Here is an 8,970-nt window from a genome sequence, read left to right on the forward strand (position 1 = left end):
AGAAGGGACACTTCATGAAACGGCAAATCAGTTGCTGCTCCAGTGAAGAAACCCAAGGTTGAACCCAAACCCGGGACTAAGTGCTTCTGTAATAAGGGGAACAGCCACTGGAGCAGAATTACCCTAGATACTTGGTAGATGAGAAGGCTGGCAAGGTTGATGGAAGTATATTGGATATACATTATGTTAATGTGTACTTTACTAGTACTCCTAGTAGCACCAGGGTATTAGATACCGGTTCGGTTGCTAAGTGTTAGTAAGTCGAAATAAAAGCTATGGAATAAACGGAGACTAGCTAAAGGTGAGCTGACGATATGTGTTGGAAGTGTTTCCAAGTTTGATGTGATCAAACATCGCACACTCCCTCTACCATCAAGATTAGTATTAAACCTGAATAATTGTCATTTGGTGTTTGCGTTGAGCATAGACATGATTGGATTATGTCTATCGCAATACGGTTATTCATTTAAGGAGAATAATGGTTACTCTATTTATTTGAATAATACCTTCAATGCTCTTGCACCTAAATGGTTTATTGAATCTCGATAGTAGTGATACACATTTTCATGCCAAAAGATATAAGATAGTAATGATAGTACCACTTACTTATGGCACTGCCATGTAAGTCATATTGGTATAAAACGCATGAAGAAGCTCCATGTTGATGGATCTTTGGACTCACTCATTTTTGAAAAGTTTGAGACATGCGAACCATGTCTATTGGTGTATACGCATGAAGAAACTCCATGCAGATGGATTGTTTGGACTCGCTTGATTTTGAATCACTTGATATATGCAAATCATACCACATGGACAGGATGACTGAAAAGCCTCGTTTTCAGTAAGATGGAACAAGATAGCAACTTGTTGGAAGTAACACATTTGGATGTGTGCAGTCCAATGAGTGCTGAGGCATGCAGTGAATATCGTTATGTTCTTACTTCACAGATGATTCGAGTAGATGTTGAGTATATTTACTTGATGAAACACAAGTCTGAATTATTGAATGGTTCAAGTAATTTCAGAGTGAAGTTAAAGATCATTGTGATAAGAGGATAAAATGTCTATGATATGATCATAGAGATGAGTATCTGAGTTACGAGCTTTGGCACGCAATTGAGACATTGTGGAAATTGTTTCACAATTAATACCGCCTGGAACACCATAGTGTGATGGTGTGTCCGAACATCATAGTTGCACCCTATTGGATATGGTGTGTACCATGATGTCTCTTATCGAATTACCACTATCGTTCATGGGTTAGGCATTAGAGACAACCGCACTCACTTTATAGGGCACCACGTAATTCCGTTGAGACGACACCGTTTGAACTATGGTTTGGAGAAACCTAAGTTGTCGTTTCTTAAAAGTTTGGGGCTGCGACACTTATGTGAAAAAGTTTCATCGTGATAAGCTCGAACCCAAAACGGATAAATACATCTTCATAGGATACCCAAAATGGTTGGGTATACCTCCTATCTCAGATCCGGAAGCAAAAGTAATTGTTTCTAGAAACGGGTCCTTTCTCGAGGAAAAGTTTCTCTCGAAAGAATTGAGTGGGAGGATGGTGGAGACTTGATGAGGTTACTGAACCTTCACTTCAACTAGTGTGTAGCAGGGGCACAGGAAGTTGTTCCTGTGGCGCCTACACCAATTGAAGTGGAAGCTTATGATAGTGATCATGAAGTTTCGGATCAAGTCACTACCGTACCTCGTAGGGTGACAAGGATGCGTACTACTTCAGAGTGGTACACAATCCTGTCTTTGAGGTCATGTTGCTAGACAACAATGAACCTACAAGCTGTGGAGAAGCGATGGTGGGCCCAGATTCCGACGAATGGCTCGAGGCCATGAAATCCGAGAGAGGATCCATGACTTTGGAAGAAATACTTGATGGTCGTAAGGCTGTTGGGTACAGATGGATTTTAAGAGTAAGACAGACAATGATGGTAAGTATCACCATTAAGAAAGCTCGACTTGTCATTAAGATGTTTTCCGACAAGTTCAAGGAGTTGACTACAATGAGACTTTCTCACTCGTAGCGATGCTAAGAGTCTGTTGGAATTATATTAGCAATTACTGCATGATTTATGAAATCTTGCAGATAGGATGTCAAAACATTGTTTCCTCGATGATATCCTTGAGGAAAGCTTGTATGTGATACAACCAGAAGGTTTTTGTCAATCCTGAAAGACGCTAACAAATATGCAAAACTCCAGCAATCCTTCTAAGGACTGGAGTAAGCATCTCGGAGTTGGAATGTACGCTTTGATGAGATGATCAAAGATTTTGGGTTTATTCAAAAGTTTATGAGAAACTTGTATTTCCAAAGAAGTGAGTGGGAGCACTATAGTATTTCTGATGAGTATATGTTGTTGACATATTGTTGATCAGAAATGATGTAGAATTTCTAGAAAGCATATAGGTTTATTTGAAAAGTGTTTTTCAATGGAAAACCTGGATTAGGCTACTTGAACAATAAGCATCAAGATCTATGAGATAGATCAAAAATTCTTAATAATACTTTCAAATGAGCACATACCTTGACATGATCTTGAAGGTGTTCAAGATGGATCAATCAAAGAAGGAGTTCTTGCTTGAGTTGTAAGGTATGAAGTTAAGAGTTAAAGCTCGACCACAGCAGAAGAGAGAGAAAGGACGAAGGTCGTCCCCTATGCTTCAGACATAGGCTCTATAGTATGCTATGCTGTGTACCGCACCGAAAGTGTGCCTTGCCATGAGTCAGTCAAGGGGTACAAGAATGATCCAGGAACGGATCATTGGACAGCGGTCAAAATTGTCCTTGGAGTAAATAAGGACAGGTTTCTCGATTATGGAGGTGATAAAGAGTTCGGCGTAAAGGGTTACGTTGATGCAAGCTTTAACACCTATCCGAATGACTCTGAGAAGCAAACCGGATACATATAGTGGAGCAACCATTTGGAATAGCTCCAAGTGGAGCGTGGAAGCAGCATTTACAATATGACATAGAGAATTGCGAAATACATACGGATCTGAATGTTGCAGACCCGTTGACTAAAACCTCTCTCACAAGAAAAACATGATCAAACCCCAGAACTCATTGAGTCTTAATCACATGGTGATGTGAACTAGTTTAGTGACACTAGTAAACTCTTTGGATGTTGGTCACATGGAGATGTGACCTGTCAGTGTTAATCACATGGCGATGTGAACTAGATTATTGACTCTAGTGCAAGTGGGAGACTGTTGGAAATATGCCCTAGAGGCAATAATAAATTAGTTATTATTATATTTCCTTGTTCATGATGATCGTTTATTATCCATGCTATAATTGTATTGACAGGAAACTCAGATACATGTGTGGATACATAGACAACACCATGTCCCTAGTAAGCCTCTAGTTGACTAGCTCGTTGATCAATAGATGGTTACGGTTTCCTGACCATGGACATTGGATGTCGTTGATAACGGGATCACATCATTAGGAGAATGATGTGACGGACAAGACCCAATCCTAAGCCTAGCACAAAGATTGTAGTTCGTATGCTAAAGCTTTTCTAATGTCAAGTATCATTTCCTTAGACCATGAGATTGTGCAACTCCCGGATACCGTAGGAATGCTTTGGGTGTACCAAACGTCACAACGTAACTGGGTGGCTATAAAGGTGCACTAAAGGTATCTCCGAAAGTGTCTGTTGGGTTGTCACGAATCGAGACTGGGATTTGTCACTCCGTGTGACGGAGAGGTATCTCTGGGCCCACTCGGTAGGACATCATCATAATGTGCACAATATGATCAAAGAGTTGATCGCGGGATGATGTGTTACGGAACGAGTAAAGAGACTTGCCGGTAACGAGATTGAACAAGGTATCGGTATACCGACGATCGAATCTCGGGCAAGTATAATACCGCTAGACAAAGGGAATTGAATACGGGATTGATTGAATCCTCGACATCATGGTTCATCCGATGAGATCATCGTGGAACATGTGGGAGCCAACATGGGTATCCAGATCCCGTTGTTGGTTATTGACCGAAGAACGTCTCGGTCATGTCTACATGGTTCCCGAACCCGTAGGGTCTACACACTTAAGGTTCGATGACGCTAGGGTTATAAAGGAAGTTTGTATGTGGTTACCGAATGTTGTTCGGAGTGCCGGATGAGATCCCGGACGTCACGAGGAGTTCCGGAATTGTCTAGAGGTAAAGAATTATATATGGGAAGTCCTGTTTTGGTCACCAGAAAAGTTTCGGGTTTTATCGGTAATGTACCGAGACCACCGGGAGGATCCCGGGGGTCCACCAAGTGGGGCCACCATCCTCGGAGGGCTGCATGGGCCAAGTGTGGGAGGGGACCAGCCCCAGGTGGGCTGGTGCGCCCCCCAAGAGGCCCATGCGCCAAGAGATAAGGGAAAGGGAGAGTCCTAAAAGGGGAAGGCACCTCCTAGGTGCCTTAGGGAGGATGGACTCCTCCCTGGCCGCACCCTTCCTTGGAGGAAGGGCCAAGGCTGCGCCCCCCTCTCCCTTGCCCCTATATATAGTGGAGGGAAGGGAGGGCAGCCGCACCTGAGTCCCTGGCGCCTCCCTCCCTCCCGTGACACCTCCTCCTCTCCCGCAGGTGCTTGGCGAAGCCCTGCAGGATTGCCACGCTCCTCCACCACCACCACGCCGTTGTGCTGCTGCTGGATGGAGTCTTCCTCAACCTCTCCCTCTCTCCTTGCTGGATCAAGGCATGGGAGACGTCACCGGGCTGTACGTGTGTTGAACGCGGAGGTGCCGTCCGTTCGGCACTAGGATCTCCGGTGATTTTGGATCACGACGAGTACGACTCCTTCAACCCCGTTCTCTTGAACGCTTCCGCTTAGCGATCTACAAGGGTATGTAGATGCACTCTCCTTCCCCTCGTTGCTGGTTTCTCCATAGATAGATCTTGGTGACACGTAGGAAATTTTGAATTTCTGCTACGTTCCCCAACAGATACTACCACACATTGGGCTCCGGGCGCTCCAAGCCCTCTTGACTTATATACCAACTTGATCTCTGTCCAAGAGTCGGATCTAGTTTCTGGTGTTTGTAGGTAGTGCTATTTTTCTATCAAGTGGCACCCGGCAGGGTGGGCTTGGGACAGACTAGGCACAGGTGGCACGGTGTACCAAGTGGCACCCGGATGGTGGGCTTGGGAACCCTGCTCACATCGTTTGGGTCCGTGAGCGACACCCCGGCCGGATCTCCTTGCGGATGGAACCCGAATAGGCGATAAACCTGGACTAGAGTTTGTGTGGTTAGTCAGGTCGTGGCCGACTCCCTCGCCAGGCTTCTGCTTGAAGGTTGCTGAGATACACGACGTGTACATGGTGGTAAGTGGCGAGAGCGTGTGTGAAGAAGTGCACCCCTGCAGGGTTAACATGATCTATTCGAATAGCCGGGTCCGCGGTTATGGACTTCTTGGATGCTTACATGGTACATAGACAACTTGAAGTGGATACTCTAAAATGCTCAAGACAAGTGTGATTGCTATGGATGGCCTTCTCGTAGGGAGACGGGGATGAATCCATAGTAGTGTATTGTGTGGTGATTAGTGGATTCGTGTGCGCCATATCACCTCAAAGAAGTTTCTCGTAGTCGTAGAACAGGATAGCCACTGAGTCAAAGCTGGCTTGCTGCAACTAAACCCCACATTACCTTCTTGATACAAATGCATGTATGATAGGATCTGATGTAAGTCTTGCTGAGTACCTTTGTACTCATGTTGCTTTATTTATGTTTTTGCAGCGGAGACTTCGGTCTTACTAGTTTACGTGGACTTCGACAAGTAGCTTGTACCTCAGCTACGATCTTGATCGGATGTTGTAGATAGTCAGGCTCTTCAGCCTTTTTCATTTGTAGATGTCTGTACTCAGACATGTAATGCTTCTGCTTGTTGCTTGTTTGCTCTGAATGTTGGGTCATGTGACCCTTGCTTGTAATAATGCTATGATGGCTCTTTGAGCCTTATCTATATGAGTTGTTGAGTTATGTTGTGATGCCATGTTGTACAGCACATACTTGCATGTTATGCGTACGTGTAATGTGTATTGCTATGTGTGGGATCTGACTATCTAGTTGTTTATCCTTAGTAGCCTCTCTTATCGGGAAATGTCTCCTAGTACTTCCACTGAGCCCTGGTAGCTTGCTACTGCTCCGGAACACTTAGCCTGACCGGCATGTGTCCTTCTTCATTCCTGTGTCTGTCCCTTCGGGGAAATGTCACGCAGTGTCTACCGGAGTCCTGTTAGCCTGCTACAGCCCGGTTTACCGGAGTCCTGCTAGCCCAGTTGCTACAGCCCGGATTCACTCGCTGATGACCGACATGTTCGTTGCTGGGTCATGTATGCCTGTCCCTGTAAGTTAGTGCCACTTTGGGTTCACGACTAGCCATGTCAGCCCGGATTCTTTGTCATATGGATGCTAGCGACACTATCGTATACGTGTGCCAAAAGGCGCAAACGGTCTCGGGCATGGTAAAGCGACACCCGTGGGAATACCGTGCGTGAGGCCGCAAAGTGATATGAGGTGTTACATGGTAAATCGGTGTGGCATAAAATCGGGGTCCTAACAGTGTCGGACCGCTGTGCTCGGGGATGTCAGACAACAGCAATCTCCGGGCCGAATAGGGGTGTGGAACGGCGCACGTCGGCCCCGAGCGGGGGTGTCGACGGCGGCACGTTGGAGCCTGCCGCCACAGAAATGAAATGGGATTTAGATTGAGTGTGCTATTTTTTCCTTCACGTAGGGAGCCTGCTGCGCTATGGACTGCCGGGCGCGTGAAAACTGCCATCGATGCATTTTGGGAATGACTTCCTTGCCCCTCAGTGCGGACGGTCAGATCTGCATAGTACTCCAGGTGTCATTTGGGAGTACCAGGGTACAGTAAAAAAGCTCTCTTAATATCGAGACTCCAGATGTTTCATTTTGAGTCAATAAAATTTACGTGTATCTTAATATGAGACAATATACATATTTATAATACTTCAGCGGACCGTTGTTGTACATCTTTCTTTGCGTATGCCGCATCCCCGATTTGATGTTTTAGGGCTTTTAAATTACTCATAGGCTGGTATGCCTCTCTCATTGTCTTTTTTCTCTATTTTTTTCTTCTATCCAATTACTTTGCTTTACCTGATCTGAGCAGATGTTCCTTTTCTGTCATATTTTCCATTCACTGTCGAGTTTCTGCTTCAAAACTTGTCTGACATAAAGAATCATGCCAAGTTTTTCTGTTTGAAACTTCTCATAGAAGAAGGCCATTAGTTGTCATAAGACTCATAACGATATAGGATTACAAAAATATTGTTAAGAGTATTCTATCCCAAGAAATCCATAGAACACGACCAGGTACCTCGACTACATTTAAGAACATAACTAAATTAAGGGCACCATTAAAGAAAGAGTATTCTATCACAACGATATACGCCTGCACAACCATGTTGCGTGAAGAATATCATCTTCTATGCAATTCTTTATATTTTCGTTGGCAACACTTAATTAGTTGTGATAGAATACAATAATGAGAAATCACAAACCAAAGCAAAAATTCTCTAGACTCATGGACATTCATTTCCACATTGACAACCCTTGAAACCATGTTAAGTATGATTTTAGCACTGACATCTTCATTATTTATGCTATGATTATCACATGTAAGCTACTTTGCTCTTTGATGGATCTATAGAAGGCTTTGGCATCTCCATTATTTTTGGTTCGATTTTCTCATGTAAGCTAGGAAGTTCAACATGCTACTTTAAACTGAAACCAATCAGCCGAGCTCCTGGTTAAAAAAAAACCAAGTTACTGATTCCAGGTGTTTGAAACAGAACAAATTTGATTGGTAGGCCAAGAGGGGCTAGGGTACATTTTTTGTGTGGGAGAGGGGCTAGGGTACATAATAACATGGATGCTCCTATTTAACGCTTCAGGCGTCTAATTGCCACGCAAACACACACTTGGCCGGCCCACTAAGCTCACTAACATGGCGTGCTCGCTCGCTCGACTGGCTAGCTGGTTGGCTCACTCGGCACTACTGTTAGCTCAGGGAAAGAACGGCCATCGTTGTTTTGTGGTTTCGAAAATGTCCGTGGAAAAAATTGCAGGTATTTTAACAAAAAAAATGAATTTAAAATATTGCCATGTATAATTAAATAAATTTTAATTATTAAATATTCATAATTTTTATAAATATTCACAAATTTTAAAAATGATCACGAATTTAATAACGGTCTCCAGTTAAAATGTAGATGATTTTGAAAACTACTTCATGAATTGTAAAAATATTCAAAATTATGAAAATGTTCAGGAATTTAGAAAAAATGTTCACATATTTAAAAATATCGTAAAATTAGAAATATAAGAAAATTAACATGAACTGTAAATTAAACAAAAAATGAACACAAAGAAAACAGGAAGAATGTAAAAAACCAGACAGAAAACCATTAAAACCAAAAAAAAGGTGAAAATTTTCCAGAATCTGTGTAAAAGATCAGGGAGCAACTAATTAACGAGCGCTCCTTCGGGAGCCTCGCAACGATCAGCGCCACTTGGCGCGCTCACATCCATTCGCCACGTGTCGCGCTCTGGACGCTCCCTCCGGATTTTGTTTTTTTATTTTTACGCACGCGTTTTCGGCTTTTTAAAAGGTTTTTTTGGGTTTTTTTGACGTTTTGGTTTTCTACCGGTCTTCCCTAGATTTTCGACCAAATTTTTTTTCGAAAAAATAATTTTTTTGCGCAAAAAAATGCATTTTTTTTGCGAGAGGCACGGTTTTGCTTCAGTTAGAGGCACGGTTGTGCTTTCACGACTCTTTCGGAAAGGGAAAAAAACGCTTTTTTTATTTTTTTTCTTCTTTCGCGAGAGGCACGGTTTTGCTTCCGCCAGAGGCACGGTTGTGCTTTCGCGAGAGGCACGGGCGTGCCTCTCTTGGAAAGGGAAAAAAACGCGTTTTCTGTTTTTTT

The sequence above is a fragment of the Triticum aestivum genome, chromosome 3B (assembly GCF_018294505.1).
Source record: "Triticum aestivum cultivar Chinese Spring chromosome 3B, IWGSC CS RefSeq v2.1, whole genome shotgun sequence".
NCBI classification, from domain to species: Eukaryota; Viridiplantae; Streptophyta; class Magnoliopsida; order Poales; family Poaceae; genus Triticum; species Triticum aestivum.